Source organism: Calidris pugnax, unplaced genomic scaffold (assembly GCF_001431845.1).
Source record: "Calidris pugnax isolate Ruff unplaced genomic scaffold, ASM143184v1 scaffold44, whole genome shotgun sequence".
Classification (NCBI taxonomy): Eukaryota; Metazoa; Chordata; class Aves; order Charadriiformes; family Scolopacidae; genus Calidris; species Calidris pugnax.
Genome location: NW_015094506.1, coordinates 26,382,511 through 26,405,257, shown reverse-complemented (window position 1 = coordinate 26,405,257; position 22,747 = coordinate 26,382,511).

Sequence of the window (22,747 nt, the reverse complement as noted above, 5' to 3'; positions counted from 1 at the left end):
GAGTTGCACACCCCCACCCCCCCCTTCACACACACACACACACGCGCGTGCTGGATTTTCGACATTTGTCTCAATAAATCTGATTAAGATCAGCGTGGCGCTATTAATCATGTTTTCCTTGAGATATGGGACAGTGCTTCTGTTGGCATAAACATCCTTTTGGCAGGGGTGGCTCTGGCCGTTTCTACTTCCTTGCACGTATTCGTATTTATTTTCTTACAAACCATGTAATGTGGCAAAGATGTTTCATTTTCCAGTTCAGACACACATGAAGAAAGTTTAAATTGGGTGCTGTTCCCAAAGACCTGAAAGCATCTCCCTGTTTTGTGGAGAAATCCTTTTATTTCAAAGCAGCTGGTCACCAGTCTCATCTCGGGGATATTCCCTGCAAAATCTTCTGGAGCAGGTGTGTCCCTTCTTTTTGTATAGCAGGAGGAGCATAAGCCCTTAGACATCAGGGTGGTTCATAGCTACAAAAACAGTTGGCGAAGCGGAATCATCTGTATCCTCATGCAGCAGACAAGAAGGATGGTTTAACTGCTGCGATACTAAGTGGTGCCTAGGGAGATATGAATGAAGTGCTTGGATATCCCAAGCTTTCCTTCACATCCTTGGGTAGGCTGGCCCTGCAGAGTTTGGGCACGTAACTCTGCTGGCACCAAGATGTTTTTGGTGTGGTGATCGGGAACCTAAGAGTTGATGAGGATGCTTCCTGCAGTGGGCCCATGTAGTCTGACCTTGTGTCTTCAACAGTGGCTGTATGAGGAAGAATTAAGACCACGATGAGCGTATCTGATAGTTTTGCCTTGATACACTCCCATCCTCTAACTGTTCTTAGCTTAAGCAGTTGTATTTAGAGATTTGAAGGCCTTCATCTTTGTAAAGTCAAGATATTTATGCAAGTATTTTACCTGTGAGCATTTTGAGACTGGAGTTGCATCTTGCCATGGAAAAGGACAGCATCTGTCCAGAGTACATCTGAAGGTAATATCTGTCATTGTAATATTAAGATGCAGAAATGAGAGTCTTCCCCGGAGGGCACCTGGTTTTGAGCATTGCGAGTAGCTGCCCTTCCAATTACCCCATGTAAATGTATTCACACTTAAGGATTTAATCTGCCTTTCCTTTCACTGACCAAGTTCTCACAGAGTTCCCAAGGGCCTGAGATACTGAAAACCACAATTCAACACTTGGAAAAGTGCAGTTAGCCCATCCAGCTGTGCTGCATGAACAAAAGGTATTCACCAAGGAAAAGATGGCTGTCAAAGACAGTAGCCTTCAAAGACAGGCTTGGGGTTTGGTTTCCTCCAAAGCCATTTCTCATGCCAAAATGTTATTGTGTTAATCTCAGCTGTGTAGTTCACTGAAGTCTGATTAGGAAGTTGCACGTTTCTGTGAAATATAAGCCCAACACATGCAGCATTTGACAATTTGCTGTGCTCCATGGAACAGAGTGATCAGTTGCCATGTGATTGGTTAACAACTCATGTCAGGCTTCATCTGTTGCTCCAGAGTTCAACCCATTTATTGCCATGTGTGTTTAAGCAGTTGCCTTTATCCCTCCCGCTTTCATCTATCAATGGCCTCTTGCTCTTATTCTGGCTCCACTCTCATAGCTGTACCAACAAAGCACCTTGAACCAGATCAGGTTTTAAATAAGACAGTGAGGACATGCTATTTTTTCAAGAGATTCCCAATGCAGTCCTAAAACCAGTTGTGTGAGCTTAAGTAAGGGTGATAGGGAAGAACAACTGAATGAACATATTAAACCAGGGCAGCCTTTGAGCACTGTGTCTCTGATACACGTCTGTAGCCCTGCTGATCAGTAGCTATCAAATTCTATTTATCCTCTGGGCATGTGATAATCAGCTATAGTCAGACCCAAGAGATGTTGCCTGTCAAAAGGTGGAGAGCACAGTACAAGAAAGTATAGGTTCCTCCTTCAGATCTGGAGTATGAATTGATTTGAGTGTAGAAACTAGTGGCATCCCTAAACCCAGATCCTTTCTGGTGAACGCAGCCTGAAAATGTGTGACAAACGGATCCTTAGCCAAGCACCTGGAAAGACATTGCATGTGTATTACCTGGGTACATACAGTAGGTAGAGATGGTATTCACATGGTGAATAGCTCTCATTTCTTTTCATTAGGTTCTGTAAAATTGGAAGGTACGTACTCTGTATTTGGATTTTGCCAGTTTATTAATATACTTTTACCTTAACCAGATGAAAGAAGAAGAAAGTTTGCCTTAACTGGATATCTTATCTTGGCTTGCACTGGGTGATTGGAAAACAGGAAGATACACTTCTCAGGTTGCAGAACTTAAAAAAAATGGGGTACATGAAATGGACCTGAAATGCTCATCACTCTGTTATGCCTTCCTCACTGGGAGTCTGGGGTACAGTCTTACTGCCAAGACAGACAATTAATTTAACATACCAAGCACAAGATCTGTGCAGCCTAATCAAAGACTCCCTAATGATCCCTCTTCTACACCAGCTCTGCCCTTTCTCAGATGGCATTTCCACCCTTGAGTTGGGGGGGGTCTCTCCACTGCAGCTCCTTCCCTGCAGCAATTCACGTTAAAACTGAATCCTGCCATTAGTGCAAATTTTCTTATAAGCCTTCCCATTGCTTAACGGGAAGCATGCATATTAGGCATCAGATGCTCCTCTTAACTTTCTTTCCAGTAATTTCTTACTAACTTGTCGATGTTTTACTTAACTTTCTTCTAGAGCTGCCAAATAGAAGGCTAGTCATAAGCTGCAGCAGTCAACCACAAAACCCAAATAACAGAATCAATGCTTTATTCATTTCCTTATTTTACAGTCTACCAGATTCAGTCAGCATCTACATTATTTACCAGATTTACGTACACATGATTTTCCTGCAAGCCCTTTTTGACAAGGAGAACCTCCCTGGCTAAGACAGCTGCTTAAGGTTTAAGCAGCTATGGTTTAGGTCTGCACTCCAGTAAATTACTCCAAGGTATCCAAAGCGTAATGGGGAGACTCCTTGAGGCTCATTTATTTTACTGCATAGGCTATGTTGGAAACTGGTAATTAAAATCAGATACACAAAAACCTGAGCACACCTGCCATTCCTGGGTGTGAAGACCTCACATGGTGTGAGCCGTCTGCCTCCGTGCCTCCAAACAGTGCTCCTCTTTGGCAGCCTGAGATGCTCATACTGTATTACTGCCATTTTATTCCATACAGCCAAGAACGAGGATCTTGATATAGAAACAGATGCACGCTTGCAGTAGACAGAGATGAGGTAATTGAATACAGGTCTTTTCTAGTGCTCTCTTTGCTTAGGCGTGCTAAAGGCAGCTCTACCCGGTCATAATTTTACTGGATTCTGTGTATGACACTTTAGAGACATCTATTTGAACTCACTTATTAATTATTTCCAACTTTGCTTTTCCAGCAAAGATAATTCCATGCTCTCTCTACTTTTCTGCTTTAAAGCTTTGGAGTGATATTCTAGCCAAAGGAATAATACACAGATCCTACCAAAATGTATGTGCACTTCTTGACATTGATCCTGAGGTTCTCTGCCAAAAAATGCCTCAGGTTTAGGCATCAAAATGCACTTCTAATAACATAATTATCTGCCATTTTCTAAGTTAGGTACATTTTCCACACTCTTGGACGTTGGTGTCTCACACTGTTTCTTCTAACCTGAGCAAGGTAGACAACAGTCTGCAAAAGTGTGTTCTTCAAAATAATACTAAGCTTGGCAAGCCCAGGCTGGGCAGCGTCATCACTGCAGGGCTGCTGTGGGCTTGTAGGCAAATGTTCCTCTAAATTTCCCCTCTCCACTCAGAAATGGCTCCCTTGGCATTTTGATGATGATCATATATGGGGAGGCTGAGCGTCCCGGCTTGAGAAGGCAGCTTGCTGTCAGGTTATGATAACCTGGGTGCAAACTACTGCGGTTCGGTCCAGCCCAGAGACACCACCGTGACAGAAGTAGCACAGGTACTCAGCAAACTAGGAGCAAAGCTCCAGCTCTGCAGGAGAGATTTAAGTTTTGACCGTGAATTTATTTCTATGTTCTTGTACTGCCATCTCCAAACTATTCTGGCTTACACCTGCTGCTTTGTGTGCCATGAAGCTTAGGACATGGTTCAAATAAAAAGTATGGCACCTGCATAATGTAAGGCATGAACCTGTTATAAGCAGAGTTCTTAAGCATAGTTTACACCAAAAAATGTTGCGGTGACTTGCACTGTGCAGTTTTGCTGGACAAGTGTTTCCTGCCAGGAAAGGGCAGGGTGTGGAAGGAGAGGGAAATTAAATTTGTGCTCTGTGGCCAGGCTGGGGTCCTGTCACACCTCAGTATTTTCTGCATTTGGCTTGGAAGTATTTTGTGTGCATTGGGAGATGCAGTCAGTGTTCAGAAAACAGTAGAAACCTACACTACTGTCTTACTCTGCGTGCAGCGGCGAGGGGCAGCCTCAAGGAGAGCCTGGGTGGGCTTGTGTTGGATATGGGCTTCCGCTGTAGCTGCCCACACAAGCCACTTGCAAGCCTCCCAACCCTTGCAAGCCACAGCTGCTTTATGAGAGAGGAGCAAAACTGGCATCTGGCCCACAACATTAGAAGATTTGGGGCACCCTGTTGTTGCCATTTTAATTTCTGAGGAGGCAGTTCGCCTTGACACTTACTTCTCTTCCTACCTCCTGCTGGGGTTTTTTTTTACAGTCCTGACATCCTGAAAGCAATATAAAGTTTGCCAGGTTAGTCAGGCTTTTGAGAAGTCTAGATTTAGCTAAAGCATTTCACAGCGCTCCCAGCTGAACTTAACCATTCACCAGGAAACTCTGCTGTGCTTAGGAATCACCATCCTTCTGAACAAACACAGATGGAATTAGCATTCTTTCAATCCAGTTCCATAAAAAGCTTCAAGAGCTCAGTTTCAAATGACTGAAGTCATTTCCGCCAAATCTGGCTTGGCATTAGATCTCAGCAAGTTGCAAAAAAATACACAGAAGTGAAATGTTGAAGTGTGAAAAGAAATTGATTCCCTGTCAAGTTATGTTGCAGATGTGCACAAATTCTTACTGCAGCATGCACCCGGACTTTCATGCATGATTTTAACACATGTTGAAAGCTAGTTAGATGGATGTGACTCAGACTTTTAAAACTATGCTTCTCCCTGCAGAAACCACACGTGGAAAACTTCGGTCCTACAGGATTTTACTTGGACATTTCATTTTCATAGTTTGGAAATTTTTTTCACCTCTGTGACATCTAGGGAATAAAGCGGAGCATGTGAAAGAGGGCTTATAGAATGGAACTTGTAATTCACATTTAATTGGACAGTAGTAGGATCTACTGCTCCTGCTGTGATACACAGGATTCAGAAGGCAGTATATAAAACATACAGTGATTTTTTCAGAAGATGACTTATATTCCTAAGAATAAATCATATTTACAACTCTGCTGATGTGAAATACAGAGCTTATCCAATAGTCTGTCCAGCATCATCTTCTATACCTTGGTGTGATTTACAGCAGTGTTGATACTTCAGGTGATATAAAAAATTGAGGAAGGTCTTCTCTGAATGTCTTGTGTATTTCATACAACTTTTATTGTGTACCTTTGTCCTCTTGGGAAAGTCACACTGTTACAGACTTGTGTAATTGTTTTCAGTGATGTTTTTCAATATTGGATTAACCAGCTGAAATCCATAGTAAGTATCAAAAGTACCAGCTAGTTCCATGGTCAGAGCACTGTATTCCTCTCCACAGATCACAGTTTCAGGCTGCGTTTTTGGCAAAAGACTAGATTATTAAATCTGCCTCTAACAATTTATAGATTTAAGTAGTTTAAAGAAGGTGGCAGAGTCACCATTTTGTTTATTCCCCCTCCCTTTCCAGGCAGCTTCCTCTGCCTATTCTCTCCCGTGGTCCATCTTCCCCCTGTCCATTTTATGGCTGCTGCCACAGTTTCCAAAGCTTTAACATCTTCAGGTCAGAGGGTACAGCATGCTGCTGCACAGCTCCAGCATAGGTCAGTCTGTCTCAAAACAACTGGGACAGATGGACAGGCTTTTTCATATGTTTCAATTACTGTACTAGTTTCTTTACTGTACCTAGAAGGGCCCTACAATAAGACACGTGCAGATAATGCTATTAAAAATCAGTCACCATCGTATTACAGAAGGTGCATGCCCTCCTCATGTTTACTTTGAAAAGCACAAATTGCTCCTTAAACATTAGAAATAATTGTTACCCAAAAAATAGCAGAGAATCAAGGAGGGGGGAGTGTCTATGGAAAAGAGAATATTTGCCCACTTATTGACATAATTAATTTCTCCTAAACTTTGTAATGTAATGCAAGTGAGCACATATTCACTCGAGGTGAAGGTTCACAGTTTGGTTAGGTCCCAAATAACTGACTTGCAATGACTCTGGCACTTCCTAACTAACTGAAGTGTTAGGTGGTATAATGAAATTTCAAGACAAACACAAATAGCCTCTGCAGTTGTGAAAGAAGTAAAATCTTGACAGCTAGGTCTCAACCCAACGTTTAGAATACAATTACATGGTCCATTAGTCAAGCAAAAGTCCCACTCAGGTAACATTGCATAGAAAGTACTGGACTGGTTTCCTGTGGCAGTTTCCCTTCGCTGCACACCATCATGACATCGTGGAGATTTTATTTTTTCACCGAGAGATGCAAGGCTGTTACCAGAATAACAAAAAGGAAATCTAAATTCAGAGCAGAGGTGGACATGCATTGCAAATAGTACACAAGAAGGTTTGGCCACATTTTGCTTAATGACAAACAATTAAATAACACAGCATTGTTGTTGAATGTAGCCATTCTTTTATCCAAGGACACCATCTTTTCCCTTTCTGCAGGTGGAATGACTGTAATCTAGTTTCAAAGGAAGAATAGCACAATTGCCAGTTTGATATTAGTAATTGAGCACTTTGCCTGCACAATTCAGGAACCATCTTTTGTGTAGGTCTAGCCAAGGTGTTACTGAAGAAAATAGTAGTATTTCAGTGTGGTATTCTTGAAAGGTTTGAGCCTGCCTGATCCAGCTCACTGAAAGGTCACATGCCATGCTGATCGTGGTAGCTGAGTACTACTAAAGTCAGGATGATCATTCATATTCGTTAGGCTTTTGGAGAACTAGGCCTGGAATTTTCTCGAAGGAAATATCAGTATTTGCTGTCAGAGTTTTGCTATGCTGTGGCAATTTTTCTGCTCACAAAGGAACCTTTCATTACCATGGTAAACAATAACAGATTGAAGCAAAAACCCCAAATATCCTGCTTCTTAGGAAACGAGCATAAATGCTTCATAAACAATTTGGGAGGTGGGGGGAGAGAAGAAAAGGTCTGCAAAGCTGCAGTAGGGGTTATGGTCGAGTGGGAGAGTAGGTGGGGAATCTTCCATGGCTGCTGACTGCCGGACAAAGCTTTTCCTGCTACGAGCAACATAGGGGCCGGGCAGCCTGACTGAGCACACTGGCCCAAAGGAAAGCAGGATTTCTGCAGGCAAAGGCAATAGGGCTCAAATCTACTCGCCCTCATTTCTCCTAGCGGCTTCAGTGGGGCAAACTGACAGACTGAGGCAAGGATCCTGCTAAATAATTGCCAAAATGATATTTTGCATTGCAGTAGTAGTTGCTGGGCAAGTCTGCCCTGTGTGGTGCACGTCTTTTTTGTTGTCGTGTTTTACTTTGTTTTTTCCAGATGTAACTCTCTGACATACATAGGGCACCATGCCATGTGTGTCACATCTTTCCTGCCCATGATCTATAGGTCTGTAAAATTCCCCTGTTTTTCACAGGAAGAGATAGCAATCCAGCAAAATCCAGTAAAAGCAGGATTGGAAAAATCTTTCAAGACTAAATACACTTTATAGTTTAAATAAACTTTATAGTTCGTTTAAAATTAAATAACTTCATTTCTGGAAACTCTTTAGTATGAGAGCTATCACAGAAAACCATTAGCATTTATTAAAATTCCTTTGGAAATTTTTTGTTCAACAGACTACAGAAAAAAAAAAAAAAATTGGCTCGTTTCCTCATACGAATAACAGAAAATACAGATTTACTTTTGTGTACCAATGTCTTACCAACAGTGCTCTTCTCTCTCATTTCCAGAGCTCAAGATACCTGAATGTTTAAGCGCTTATCTATATGACTTCAGCCTTGTCTCATGTGAACGTCTGCCAGGCAGGAACTGGGCTGTCAGCTTCATCCCATCAAAAAGCCTTCCAGTGCCATGAGCTGAAGGCAGGTTCCAATTGTTAAGTCATTCTGGCCCGGGCTGAATTTAAAGGCAGGCTCCTGTAGCTGGCGGAAGTTGCTGGAGGCAATGGCTCAGCAAAAGGCATTAAAATCATATGTCTCATAATTATTCCTTTGACTCAATTACCCATTTACTCTTTATTTTTATATCCAGTGAAACCTGAGGGCAGCAAATACTGCATAAGGGGAACAAATCCTGTATAATAGTTCTTGTTTTGGTACATTCACTTAGTGGTGATTTATTAAGGGCTGCTGAATAAGCCTGATTAAAATGCATAAACAGTTCTGAACAGTAAACAACCATGTCTAAGGATGAAAAAATGGGACCCACATGCTGTGCATGGAAATTGCCCTTAACAACATGGCCTATTGTTGAACAGATAGGAAGCCAAAGGTTGCTTGTAATCAAATTTGAAGTTTCCCATCACTTATAAAAGCAACACTTCCTTGTGTAAACGTTTCAATTTGTTGTTGTTAAAAACTGCTTCCTGACTTAATCCCTACAGGAACCCACGATTTCTTTGATTGTCAGGTAGAAAGACAATTTCAGATAGAGTAACTTTTAGATTTAGACAAAGTAAAATAAATACGCTTAGCCCAAGTGTTCCCGCAGCAATAAAATCTGCATAGTTTCCTAAGATTAATTAGAAAAAATGACCCATTGCTTAAATTTAATCTCTTCTGAAAATTTCCTCTGTTCTTGCAATTAAAATAATGCAAAATAGCAGAGATATATAGAGCACAGTACAGCAGTACTAACCATCCTAACTTTGTACCGCAGCTGGAAGCTCCCTGCAGATTTTTTATTTTTCTCTTGATTAACAAGGTTATTTAATTACAGGAATTTTCATATTAAATATCTGATCTAATGTACACTAAAAAATTATTGTCTTTCCGTTGTTGGAAGGCTTTGAGACATGCTTTGAGCAAACAAAGGTACATTTCAAAAAATAAAATTTGCTTTTGATTACTTTGACAAATATAGCTTCAGAGCAAGGAAACCCAAGTCCTAACTGGATTATAAATGCCATTACATTTCGCATTGCATTTTCTGGGTGCAACGGGGGCTTTGCCAGAGGCTTTCAGGGAGCCAAGATTTCAGCCCTGTGTTTGAGGTCTCTGAACAAAATGATGTCTCCCTAACATTGCTAAAACTTTTTTTTTTTTCCTGTAACAAATAGAAGCAAATTGTATTTAACTATGTCCTCATGTATAAGACATGACTCTTTATATCTGTCATCTTTGCAAGGTCGTGAAGACTTTGAGGTCCCTAACAACTGGAGAAAGGCAAATGTTGCACCTGTCTCCAAAAAGGACAAGATGGGGACCTACAAAAGCTAAGAGGACTTTGTGAGATCCAGCAAAACCAAATGCGAAGTGCTGTCCCCCCTGCAGCAGCCCAGGCTGGAAGGAACAGCCCTGGGAGCCCGGTGAGCAGCTGAGCATGGGCCAGCTGTGTGCCCTGGCAGCAAGGGTGGCCAGCAGCCTCCTGGGCTGTACAAGCAGGGATGCAGCCTTTGGAATAAGGGAAGAGATTATTTCCTATTTGTCAGCACTTGTTAGACCATATCTAGATAGCGCGGCCAGTTTTGGGCCCAACAATGCAAGAAAGAGATTGACAAACTGGAGTGAGTTCAGCAGTTGAGTGAGTCCGTGAGTTCAGTGAGTTGTGGCCAGCAGGTCACAGGAGGTGATTCTGCCCCTCTGCTCTGCGCTCGTGAGACCCCACCTGGAGTACTGTGTCCAGCTTTGGAGTCCTCAACACAGGAAGGACGTGGATCTGCTGGAACGGGTCCAGCAGAGGGCCACGAAGATGATCAGAGGGATGGAGCACCTCTCCTATGAGGACAGGCTGAGGGAGCTGGGGTTGTTCAGCCTGGAGAAGAGAAGGCTCTGGGGAGACCTTATAGCAGCCTTCCAATATCTGAAGGGAGCCTACAGGAGAGCCAGAGAGGGACTCTTTGTTAGGAAGTGTAGTGATAGGACAAGGGAGAATGGTTTTAAACTGGAAGAGGGGAGATATAGATTAGATACTAGAAAGAAATTATTTACAGTGAGGGTGGTGAGACACTGGAACAGGTTGCCCAGGGAAGTCGTGGTTGCCCCATCCCTGGAGGTGTTCAAGGCCAGGCTGGATGGGGCTTTGGGCAACCTGGTCTAGTGGGAGGTGTCCCTGCCCATAGCAGGGTGGTTGGAACTCCATGATGTTTGAGGTCCCTTCCAACCCACACCATTCTATGATTCTATGATTCTGCAGAGGCTTCCACACTAGGTGGGGACTGCAGCACTTGCCCAGTGAGGAGAAACTGAAGGAACTGGGCTTAGTCAGGCTGAAGCAGACACAGCTTTAGGAGGGAACTAACAGCCCCCCAGTACCTATGGGGAGGTTAACGAGAAGATGGAGTCAGGCTCTTCAGAGCAGAGCATGGAGGGAGAACAAGAGGCAACAGGCATAAATTGAAACAAGAGTGGTTCAGATTGGATATAAGGAAAAACCTTCCCCATCAGGAAGGGGTCTGTGGTGCATTTTACTGTTGAAAATACAGATTTTGCAGTTGCCCAAAAGGTCACGAGAAGTCTGTTTGGGCGAATGCAATATACACAGGGGCCTGTAATCATACTTAGAAGGTTATGTCTGGTAAGGATCTGATTGAAAGTGTATGATTAAAATTTTTGAGGGTTTCTGTTGGAGCTAATTGTAGCTCAAATTATTATAGCCAGTAGGAGGGTACTCATGTCTTTGGAAATTGACTATCTTATAAGTGGTATGAAGCAGCATTAGTATGTTTTGTCCTAACCATAAAGTTACACAAGTTTTATGAAGTCAGATATAAAAACGAAAGTTCTGTCTCATCTTTGGTTTGGATCCACCCAATTTGGGCATTTGACTTAGAAGATTCATAAGTCAAAATTAGTGAAAAGATCATTATCTATTTTATGAATGCTTCTCAAATTAGGATAGTGTTCATCGTTTGGTGTACTGATGACTTTTCCTAACATGGAACGCTATTTCGAGCATATGTTAATCCTGTTAAGCGTTCACGTAAGATTAAGGTTATACCTTAAATATTTTAAGAGTGGTGGGATCCAGAGTATCCTGGGGTGCAAGGCTGTATGAATAAAACTGTGCTGTGCTGAAAATACAGGAGTGCATATGAGAAATCCTCTTTTTCTTCTTTTCATACTTTACAGGTTGGCATGAAAAGAATTGATGTTTCTGTAGATTAGAAGCTCCTCAGATGTGAGATACTCTCTGTTACTACCTGCACTTGGTGTCTTTTGCATTCTTCACGTCTGCTTTTAATGTGCTGCCAAATTACCATACCAAGCTCTAGATGTTCATTTACATTTTGCTCTCCAAGCAAACGAATAGCAAAGAAGCTATTTCCTTTCCTAGATTTTTACAAGTATTGAGCAATGTATTTGAATTTCTGTTTTTACTCTAAAAAACCTTTTTCTGATTTTCACAGGAATGAGAGAATAAATTTTGACAATAAATGTGATCTAAGATTCATTGTTTTAAAATAACTATATTTTCCACTACTTTCAACCATTAATTTTCTTTCTCTTCACTAAAATTCAGCCTTACAATGTTTTTCTGCTTTGCACAAATGCACATCTGTTTCAGAGTGTTTATATATTACCGGAAAAACTGTTATACCTAATTACAATTCTTATGATGTCCCTCAATTTATATCCATTTAATACAGCTCTCTTATTTCATTTAAGGAACCATTTTTCCCCAGTGTAACCTGTCACCATCAATACCACATTTGACGATGTTACATATCAATCTTTTAAGTGATGCTAAATCAAAAAGCCTCTTTGTAGTCAACTTTGGATGTTTCGTGCTTCCCTCCTGTCAGTTTTCATTGTCTTTCCCATGAAGAAGTTAATCACGTTAGTTAAACAATTTTCTTTTTATATATCCGTGCTGACTAGTGTACATGTGTTTATATGATTCCCAGTTATCTTTCCAAATAATTACTGAAACAATTTTTGTGTTTTAGTGTTCTTCTAATGTAACAAATCATAGCTAAGTAGCATGTATGTGGGAAATCACTTAACTGAGATGCTGGGCCAACAGAGAAAAATAATCCAGGAGATAGCCTAATGTTACAAAGAGATGTAATTGTTAGGGAATAGCCTTCTGACATGTTTACTGTGTGTTATTTAACCTATCACTGTTTGTCAGTTTGTGCTGTGTACATAAACTCTGATTCTGCATTAGCCATCTATAAGCACATTAATGCACCCAGTAACCCCTGTTTAACCCCTCTTCTCAGGTCATTGGAATAGAAGTCAAAGGGGTGTGATCAATTACTCAATTAAGGTAGATTGTAATCTCTCCAGGTGTTTGCATAGCACTACTCCCTTGTATACAATTACTTTTTCTTTCTTCCCCACACACTCACGTAATTTAAATGTCTTATTTTTTTTACTCTGCAGAAAGATGAATAACATCTCCATGGTACCATGTAAAGACCATTCGCTTTTCATTATTAAAGTCATCATAGCTAGTCAAACACTTGCTGACAAAATTGTTTTGGTTGGAAAACACTCATTTGAAAATACTACAATCATTTTTGTCTAGAAGTTCATTAACAATACTGAAAATTTACATTTTGTTACTATCGGCTCTCGGTTTTAATGTTTGAATACCAAGTAATCACTCTCATAAAAATGAAACAGTAAGATCATCTACATGTTTCAGGGGCAACACTTACCTGAAGTGATAGGAAATGATAACGTCCCAAGTTATTATTCCAGTTGGGAATGCAATTCCAAAAGTCAGAAGTGACCATGAAGTAGATTCCTTGGAGGGTCTATGGCTGTGTTGTTTTCTGGCTGTCCTCATGCCCGCCTCAATGGGAGGGCCATCTTTTATTCTCTCAAGCTGCTTGGAATATAATATTGCCAGTCGCCTCTACAGGATCTTCTCTTTGACACTTACAGGCAATACCTCATCAGCTGCTGACAATGTGGAGTTTTCCTTGCTATCACATCTAACTTACAAAAATGTTACTCTGTTTTTTGTTTGAAGTCCAGTCGTCTCTTTGCCTTTTCTCTAGATACCAGACCCATAGCTGTACTTCAGTGTGCTTTCGTAACTCCACTCAAAGAGGCATTTGTAACATCCTTGTGTCATTTGCCCTAATTAGACGCCTGCCCAACCTTTGCACCTCATAGAATAAAACTTTCGTTCTTTTCGGATATCATGCAATCACCCTTTTCTTTGGTCTTAGATAAACCTGCCTTTATGATTATTTTTTGCCATTTGATACCACTTCAGAAGGCCTACTACTCTTATGTCACTGTATGGGATCATACCATCGTAGAGGATTCCGTTCAATTTCACGTGTGATCCTTTATAGGTGCTGTAACACTGGAAAGAGTAAATTTATTTTACACCTATTCTAATTGTCCTAATTACTGTTATTATATTATACTTACTACATTACATTGTTTTTACATTATTAGTGGTAATACAGTTGGAAAGTCTAGAGATCAGCTATTCATATTCCATTGCGCAAAGAGCTGCAGCTGGCTGATAGTCCTTAGAAACGTCCCATTTCTATTTCAAGGAAGCCTGAAGAAAACTTTGAAGTTGAGCGGTACCATGAGATAGAGCATAGACTCTTGAAACACAGCAGAGAGAGTCCCATGCTATTTGTAAGATTTTAATCCATTATTACTTTATGTCTTGCACCTGTGGTGGTGTGCAGCAGACACTCGTTTTCAGCTTCTTCCCTCTCACCAAGGACTTGTCCCTAGGCACCTGGGAGTGAAATTCTGGTGAACACAACAGAACCCAGAATAAAGATACAGTTTATTCCATGTAACAGTTTCATCTAATATAAAAAATATTATCCTGAAAAATGTTGAAAGAATAATGTTGCACACAGCCTGTGCCTGTTTAAGAATGCCAATAAATCCATACAGGAAACATTAAAATCGTCAATGACCTACTGGTGTTTTTTATGCTACAATTTATCTAACAAGCCTTCAAGCCATATTATTTTGCTGTTAAAGAGCAATGACTTTTAGTGGACTCAGTTCAGTTAACTGCTGACTTAACTATTCCTCTGCATTGTAATTAAAAACAACAGCAGCTGGAAGACCAGTTTCTGCATTTGTTTGTTTGCGCTGCTTCTGAGAGAACAAAGTGAAAATCCCAGATTATTGATGTGCATATCTTAAGGAGCCTTCCTGTTTACGGCGTCTTGGCCACGTCCCAGATTAAATATATTTGGAGGCCAAAGGCCAAAATCCGAGGCCACAGTCAGACGTTCACTGCAGAAATGACAGTGCTTGTTTAAATGCTGCTGCCCTCCCCTCTGCCCAAGCCCCTTTTCTCTACATCCCCAAAGCAGAGATGCCAAAATAGATTGTGTAAGTGGCTTGCATCTTCCTGAATCCAAATATCAGCAATGGCAGATAAATTTAATCTGCTGTGGGAAGCTGTTTAGGAGAAACACAGTGACTTTGTCCTCACATGAGCCATTTTGCATACACTGCTGTTTGAGGCTATGTTGATATTGCCTGGTTTCATGTTTTGTCCTTTGGCCTTCCCACTTGTTGAAGGTACTGTGAAGTTATAGGTGGCTGCTGTCTTCAAAAATGCGCCATTCATACTGCATGTGACCCAGTCGACCAGGTGGTTCCTTCCCTTTTCTACCACCTCACCCTTCTCAGCATCTCCCTTCACTCTTTCAGTTGCCTTTGAATGAGACACAGAAGTTTCCATTGGCCTTTTCCTCCTCCCTGTAATTCCTTTCAAAATTACATTAACTGTTTTGGCTTAGTTAAAGGTAAACTGGGATGAAGCAGTTGGAGCTGGACCTGAGGAACTCGGAGAGCTGTAATCTTATGAGTTGAGGCAATTACACAGAGATGGCATAGCAACTGAAAAATAACCAAACAGGCTGTGGAAATCCCAGGATTTTGCTTTGTAATGGCCCTCAAACAAGCAGGGCACAGGCAGTGATTGTGAATAAATCACACCTGATTTGCCAGGCAGGGTTCATTGACCAAGAATTGACTATGAACTTATTTGTCAGCAAGCATACAGCATTCCTGCACTGTGCCAGTGACCCAAGTCCTGTCTGGTGAGTCTGAAGGGGTATGACATGTCCTTAGCAGACTATTTTGTTCGTATTTATTTTACATGGGATCTACTGATGTTGCCAAATTGACTTACATGGTAGCTCTTCTTAAAGCAGAAACATTCCATGTTGACTTAACAGAAATAGTTTTGCTCACATTGAAGATATACAGGTGTCATGCAGTGCTATTTTTGTGTTGCTGTTATATTAAAACAGAAGAACAAATATTTGCCCTATGTTTCTCCACTAACTTCGTAGCATAATATATATCAGCATAAGGGGATAAGAGGAATACCCCACCTAGATGCCATTTAAGTGCAAACCATTTTCTTACTTTGGCTTCCCATGCCTTGCCAGACCCAAAGCTGTGGTTATTTTAATGTCAGTTGCCCTTTCTTAGAGGAACACCTCGCTCAGCGAATGCGGGAAATGGCCAGGAATCTAAATAACTTCTCCTGATGGAAAGATAACCTTAGTGTGAAATATTGAAAGGAATCTTTGCCAGACTAAATTATCTACACAGTCTTCCTGTTTCCCTGAAAAATAAAAAGCCCTTAGAGCTTGATATAAAGTGGGTCCCTTTGGTTTGCAAATCTGTTGTTACTGTCTTTACAGAAAGTGTGAAAATTCTGAAAATGATACTGAAGGCTGCAGCCCTGCGAGCTGCCTGCTGCTGCCCAAGGCAATCGGCACCATCTTTCAAAGAGACCAAAATGATTTAAAAATCAGTACTTTGGGTTTTCATGTCAGAGCCTTAAAAACAAACAAACAAAACAACCAGTTTAAAATATGGTCGAGGCAGTACCTAGATGATTGCGCTCAGAGGCTGCAGAAGCCGTAACGATCCACTGTCTTATGGAGGGAGATGTTTTATACTGAGCCCAAAGCGGGAGTGAACTGTGTTATCATCCACTAATGGCACACAGGATATTTGCCAAAGATGCTGTCACTTTATAGAGACAGGTAGACAGATGGACTACAGCCCAAGAAGAGCAAACTTGTTTTGTTAATGGCAGAAGAGCAGTTCTTTATCCTTATCTTGGTTAGGGTCAGAGTCTGACAGCCTTCTGCAGCGTTTGTAGTGCCTTGCTCCTTCAGTAACCCAACTGCAATCCGGGAGAAAAGGAGCATTATTCAAGGCAGGTAAACAGAGCAGAACCTGGCCCTCAGTCAATAACTGATTTGCAGAAAGGTCTTTTTAAAACGTACTGTGAATGACTGTTTACTTGCCTCGAGGCAGCAAACAAAGACAACCTCCAAATCCCACTCTAGCAACTGGCAAGCGTAATCCCAGCCAGCCTGTTTCAGCTCATTTCAAACACACTGTCCTAAGTGAATCGGGAGTTTCAAGGAAGCAAAGTTAAAAGATGCTGGCAAATGAATCTCTGCTACAAAGGCTGAAATGGGGGATTACAAATGAGCGATCCCTTTAGTTAGCCTGCTAAATTGGTGTGCAGGCCTGGAAAAAGAGAACAATGAACACCTCCTGACACCAGGCTGTTTGTCTGGTGAGTATCCCTCAGTGCAAATGTTGGTACTGTGTGAGTATTTTTTGTGTTTCTATAAAGTCCTAATGAGCTCCTTGGGTGAGAGTGAAACCCTTTGCTTTTTCACACTGTGCTCAAGACCCTTAAACTTCATGGGGTCAGGCCTAAAGAAAGGGTAATGGACCATGAGGTCCAGCTTAATAGACCCGATATTAACACAGCAGCAAGAATGTCACCAAATGCAAAGTTTAGGGCAGGCAATGAATGAAGTATTTGTTACACTTAAATAATATACAAAGATTATAACAGAGTAGTAGCACTATATCAATGTCATCATGCGGGACTTTGAAAATCCCCCAAGTATGAAATAACTTTGCAATGCGTCCTTGTATTATAAACACCAGAATTTACCTACATGCCCTAAATGATTAATTACATTAATGTGTGTTAAATGTCGTATCTAGCCAATAATACTCATCAGAACTTCTCATTAATCTTAGACCCTGAAAACCTATGTTTAAGAAAACCTCTCTAATCTGTCAGATAGCACTAAGAGAATATTTGCATATGAGAAGCAAAGAGTTTATTCATTCAGTGGCTGAGATTCCGGTACTGGCAAATCAACAGTTTTATTGGAAAGTAAATGAGATTTCTCACTTTCTGTTTAGCCCTGACGTGTTTATTTGTGCAAATAATGTTTTATCTGACTAATGAAGTTAATTGATAACTCATGCTAAATTATGAACCAATGTGGGGCCTGAGCCTTCTTGTCTCTAACGTTCATTTTAATATGAAACTAATAAAGTAGCATGTGCTAATGAAAGCCCCAATTAAAGGAATAAATACAGTTATTTAGGAAGACTAGGAATCAGCAATTTAACAGCTTATTTCATCATTATTTCACTTCTTTTCATAGGTATATGTTTGTAAGCTCAGAACTGCTTAACACTAGATTTGAAATAGCCCTAGATTAAAGTTTATTTGTAAATAAGAAGCCCTTATTATTGCCTCCACCTTGTATTGTTAGAAGAATTAAAATGTAGATATAAATAGTGATTCAGTGAGCTTTCTAAAAGTGTCAAAAAGGCATTTCTTAAAAAATCTGTTTTTCATTGGGCAGAGTTTACTTTCTCTTTTAATGACTGAGAGCAAAATACTTTCCAATAATATACTTCAAGGAGCAGCTATTCTATGGGGAGGGTGTACTGCCCCTTTGAAATAATGCCCCACACAGATGCATGGTGCTTGAAATGGAAATGAGAAACATTAAGTGTAACAGATATTGATAAAGTTAGTAATTAATTTGACAAAGATAAAAAATTATTTTTACTTTGAAAAAAAGAAGAAAATTTACGATTTTCTAGGTACCTGTAGATACCTGACATCACCAATATGTGTTTGCAGGTGATGGGAATGAAGAATGGCCCTGACCTTCTGGGGCTTCCAGAGGGACAGGATACCTGCTTTCTTCTCTTGGTGAGCAAAGGAAACTAATGGAACAGCATTACCTGCTTTCCTGCCAAAGGACAGCTGCAAACAGGTTAGCTAAAGTACAGATTTTTTTCTTCCTTATGAGGTTAATTAAAGGTTGATGCATTGATGGAAAAAGGTCCTTTTCTGGGGGTACCTTTCTTCTCACGGGGACTTTGTGTAGAAACTTGCACACTGCTGAGCATTCCCTGAGTTGGCCAGGGAGGTGGCCAGAGTTGCTGAGCTGGGCCTGCCCAGCATCCAGAGGTGGCAGCAGAAACTGCACAAAAAAACTGAGCCCACAACAGCTGTGTTTCAAAAGCCAACTGATGAGCCTGTCTGCATTAAAAAGAGCATGGCCAGCAGGTCAAGGGAGGTCATCCTCCTTCTTTAGTGTGCCCTGGTGAGGCCACATCTGGCATACTGTGTCCAGTTCTGGGCCCCCCAGTTCAAGGAGGCCAGGGAACTACTGGAGAGAGTCCAGCTGAGGGCTACAAAGATGATCAAGGGAATGGAGCACTGCTCTTATGAGGAAAAGCTGAGACACCTGGGTCTGTTTAGCCTGGAGAAGACTAAGAGAGGATCTCATCAATGCTTATCAATATCTAAACAGTGAGTGTTGAGAGGATGCGGCCAGACTCTTCTCAGTGGTGCCCAGTGACAGGACAAGGGGCAACAGACACAAGCTGAAATTCCACCTCAACATGAGGAAAAACTTCTTTACTTTGAGGGTGGCAGAGCACTGGAACAAGCTGCCCAGAGGGGTGGTGGAGTCTCCATCTCTGGAGGTATTCAAAATCCGCCTTGATGTGTTCCTGTTCAACCTGCTTCGGGTGAACCTGCTTTGGCAGTGGGGTTAGACTAGATAGTCTCTGAAGGTCCCTTCCAACCCCTCCAATTCTGTGATTCTGTGATTTCCAGACCTCTCAGGCCTGAACAGCAAGCCAGGCTGTACAATGGAGGAGGAAGCCATGAAAAGCAGAGAGACCAATTGTTTCGCTGACCTCTCTCTTGTAACTGCTAGAGAAAGATGGGGACCAAGGTAATTGCCAAGGCACTCGAAGAGGGTTAATATTACTGACCTTACTATTTTCTGCCTCTCACAGAAGTATTCAGTGCTCATCCTCCTTTTTTGAAAGTTAGCAGTTCAACACTTGATTTAAATTTCATTTCATTAAAACATCATAAAATGTAATAATCCTTGAAATATTAATTATTATTCTTAAATTATTTTGCAAAGAAATGGTTCTCTCTGTTTTAAAACTTTGAACTCCGTGTTCATGAGTAGGGAAAGAAAGCTCATTGAACTCACATATTCTAATATAATTTCCCAGGCTCTGGTATAGCTCAAAGACCTGTATAAGCCCTACATGGATGAACCTGACACTTTACAGTAGCAGCACCCCTGGCAAGCTACCTCAAGAACAAGGCCACCAAAGTTGTAGTCCAGAAGATGAGGCCCTGCTAGACCACCATGCTGGATGGACATGCAGCTCTAGAGCAGGACTATGCATGTCTGCATGAATTACGAGCTTAAATTTTATCAATACTGAGTGAAATTAAAGTAACATCTTCATAATGTCTTCAAAACGTCTGCCCCGACTTAAGACTCTGTTCCATTTTGAATTTGAATCAGGTGCTTAAAAAAACAACTTCCTCCATCTGTCAGTGAGGACATACTCAAAGATCCAGGACAGTGTGTGCCTTTCTCCCCACTGCAGTGCGAGCAAAGTGACCAGAGACTATCAGATCAGAAGGAGAACAAAACGACTTTCAAGTTTATCATCTAAGGTTACTTCATATAACCATGATTGGTGAACATATGTTGCAGCATTGAAAGAAAACAACAAATCTGCAGGATTTTAAGCTTTGTATTGAAAAAATATGAACTCAGCAGTTCAAAGTTAATTAAAATCTGAACCAAACTATCCTAACTTTAGGAAAACTAACTACAATGAAATAATCCAGTTATGAATCAAGCTTAATGAAAACCAATATAATTATTACATAAATAAAATGTTATGAAGTCACAAATTATTTTGAGCAGCAGGTGAAATCATCAAGGAAACACTGTGTGCATTAAATCATGAATTTATGTAGCACAAACTGAGAGGAAGACTTGAGGACTGCTCTCTGTTTTTGAACAACTGGCATGTGAAGTATATGAAATGTGAGTATACGAAATATGCCTTAGCTAAAGAGGAAAGTAGGGGCATTCAGCTTTTCTGTCACTGGTTAAGCATAGACAGGTTCCTGCTTATCATTTAGGTCTTCTAGATCACTTTTCAGGTGTGATTTCAGGTAGGGGGTTTGAGATGCACTGATTGAATGGGGACCTATGCTCTTATTTTTCACAATCTTGCCCAGTCCACATGTCTCATGAAGTCTGGTGTAGATGATGCAGTAGTTAAGGAAAAAGATGACATCTTCAGACTGTATGGTCTTTGGAGCATGAGGGTTAAAACTGTGATCAGCCAATTTCATTTCTGTTTGATATTTCATACCATGCAATTTACTCTAATCATGAGGCTCCTCAGGCTAGCATGGTATGTGGCTTCTTGCTGTTCTCGTTTGGCCTGAAGACATTGGTGTTCTCCAGAGAAAACCACGTGTGCCAGCTTTTTTAACTCAATAAGAAAGTAGAGTCCATACTCAGTGGCACATACTCAACTGGGTATCAGTCGAGTATACAGCAGACTTGCACTCAAAATATAAGAATCATGAACTCCAAAATTGTTTTGTCTGTCTCCCAGCTTCAATATGAGGAATGGAAATCCCTCCTTAAGGAGTAAGAACAATATGTACGTATGTATAAACATATATATTAAAAAAGTACAACATACTTAGAAAAAATATTAAACCTTGCAAAATACAGGAATCTGAAGCTTATACATGGTAAGTTTTGTTCCAGTCTATGTCTCACCACCTAGATAAGAGGGCTTCACCTGTGTGTCTATGCAAGTTATTGAAAGGAACCTATTATTTTGAAAATCTATCATGCAGGACTCTGAACAGCAGGAGTGTAAACACAGTCTCTTACAGAACAGAAGCAGAATGTCCCACTTGTAGGCAAGGAATATGGTTTTCATGGGGTTTTGTCCTCTCTCAGGAGCTATATAACTTCTGAATTTAACATTTATACTACTACTCGTAATAATAATAAAAGTCACTTAGCCAGATGCCGCTCTATCTTGCTTTCCTGTAAATCCAAAAAACCTATTGTTTACCTGGGTTTATACTGTTGCAAATAAATGAGATCTGACAAACTCTGAGCAACTGGAGCAAACTCTCCAGAACATGCCTTGCTGTGTATCTTGGATCTTGAAGTCTCATGTATTTAGATTGTAAATACTCATTCCAATAATACATTATTTCATGTATCACTCAGCTTTTAGCTGAATTTTTTCTCACTCTCAGTCAAAGAAGCACTGTAATAGCTCACAGTCCAGAACAGATCTTATCAGAGGTGCTATATCTCACTTCTGGTGATGGAGAGCACAGAAGCGGGATGCAAAAGCCAGAAGCACACACAACTGTAGCTTGTAGGAAACCTTCCGCAGGAATGAGGTAGTGTCTAATATATATTCTCATATTAATATACTTAGATTACTAACATATGCCATTTTGCAAAAGTCTGACAGCAGAAATAGTACAATCTTCTACCTGACAAAGGTGGCAGCAGAAAAACACAGCAAAAACCTGTTACCCTGTTACATTCCTTTGCAACAACAGAGCCTGGTAAATACATTTTCCAGTAACAGCCTTCATACAAGGCTGTGCACTAACACCAGCAGACAAATGAGCTGGAGAACAACCATGCAGGGCTGTGGCCAGGTTTGTCACCCAGCTGCCACTGAAATCCTGAGTTGCATCTGCCATAGGGTAAGGCTAACTCAACTTACTTCAAACTTGACTCATAATGGTCAAGACTACAAGTAGCTGCAACCTCAAACTGAAAGGCTTGCATCTGCTGAAAGTTGTAGTGGAAACAATTAAATTAGCAATATCCTTTCCTGTAATAGCTTGATTTGTTACAGGAAGAGGGTGATTTCTCCAAAATGGTATATGGGAAGCTGTTTTTTCATTGTGGAAAAATCACCATTTTTCAGCGTAACAGTGGTAGCAAGAGCTCTGTCCGCAAATGTTTCCAAGAGTGTAAGTAACTGTGGGGAAAAGCCTGTCTGTTCAACAGTCCTGGGCTTAGATTGTCTCTGCACTAATTGTAAATCAACAGTTATTTGCTTAGAGAGAATTAAAACAAAACTAGTGACAAAGTGAAGAATAAATACTCCCGTCTTAAACCTAGGCAAGTCCTCAAAACTTTACACTTGAATGATCGGAATAATGGATCTGCTCTTCCTAGTGTGAAGGTGCAAAATGTGTAACAACAAATATTTTCCCATCTGCT